The sequence below is a fragment of the Priapulus caudatus genome, unplaced genomic scaffold, assembly GCF_000485595.1.
Source record: "Priapulus caudatus unplaced genomic scaffold, Priapulus_caudatus-5.0.1 Scaffold2071, whole genome shotgun sequence".
NCBI lineage: Eukaryota > Metazoa > Priapulida > Priapulimorpha > Priapulimorphida > Priapulidae > Priapulus > Priapulus caudatus.
In genome coordinates this window covers 25041-26137 of record NW_014579132.1, presented here as the reverse complement: position 1 = coordinate 26137, position 1097 = coordinate 25041, and the positions used below count along the sequence as shown (strand labels likewise).

The following is a 1097-nucleotide window of genomic DNA, read 5'->3' as shown; positions in this document are numbered from 1 at the left end:
CTCCCCAATCGTTCCTATTCACCAACCCCGTCCCACTAGCCCCACCCCTTCTCCCCAATCGTTCCTATTCACCAACCCTGTCCCAATAGCCCCACCCCCTCCCCAATTGTTCCTATTCACCAACCCTGTCCCAATAGCCCCCTAAAGCCCGGCGCACACGTGAGTAATTTTAGTTTTACTCAAGTAAAATGATGCGTGCGTCAAAATACTCGCGTGTGCGGCGGATTTTCGTTGAGTATTTTGACGCATGCACCATTTTACTTGAGTAAAATTACTCACATGTGCGCCGGGCTTAACCCGACCCCCTCCCCAATAGTTTTATTGGACAACCCCTTCCATTGCTGTCCTTTACTACACCCTCCCCCAATAATTTCTTTCCCCTTTTAAAGTTGCTCCCACCCCCTACAATGAACCCCTGCCTCTTCTACTACTGCCCTCCCTCTCCCACCACCCACTAGCTGCTACTCCAATGAAAGCTTGCTACACGAGAGAGGAACGAGCGAGGGCAGAGCGCGCAACAAAAGAGGGCATTCTCGACGGGGGAAAGGACCGCTGCTGCCCCTGGAGGAGAGAGGGAGAGAGAGAGAGAACGAGCCGTTGTCGGAGCCAGCGAGGATGTACTGACCGTTGCTGTGCAGCACGAGATAGCGATAGATAAATAGATAGATAGACAGACAGACAGATAGATAGATAGATAAATAGATAGATAGATAGATAGATAGATAGATAGATAGATAGATAAATAGATAGATAGATAGATCTATAGATAGTAGCTAGATAGATAGATACGTACATACATAGAGAGAGTACAAGAGAGAAAGCTAGAGATATAGCAAGTGAGAAGGAGAGAGAGAGAGAGAGGGCGAGTGACAGAGAGGGAGGGTTATGTGATGTCACACGCTCTCGTCGTCACTGTCTCTCTTTCTCTCTGTTTCGTTCTCTCTCTATCTCTCCCTCCCTCTCTCTCGCTCTCTCGCTCTCTCTCTCTCTATCTCTTTCACTCTCTCTCTCTCTCTCTCTCTCTCTCGCCCGATGCTAAAGCAAACTACTGAAGAACTGTATCGAAGGCGTAACAGTATTGATGACTAAGCCATGTA

At 48.3% G+C, this 1097-nt stretch overlaps 1 protein-coding gene across 1 annotated transcript in view; it reads left to right on the top strand.

Moving 5' to 3' along the window:
- LOC106818171 (lethal(3)malignant brain tumor-like protein 1) overlaps positions 1 to 1097 on the top strand; it is a 22035-nt gene that overhangs the window by 19817 nt on the left and 1121 nt on the right. The gene's annotated exons all lie outside the window — the stretch shown is intronic.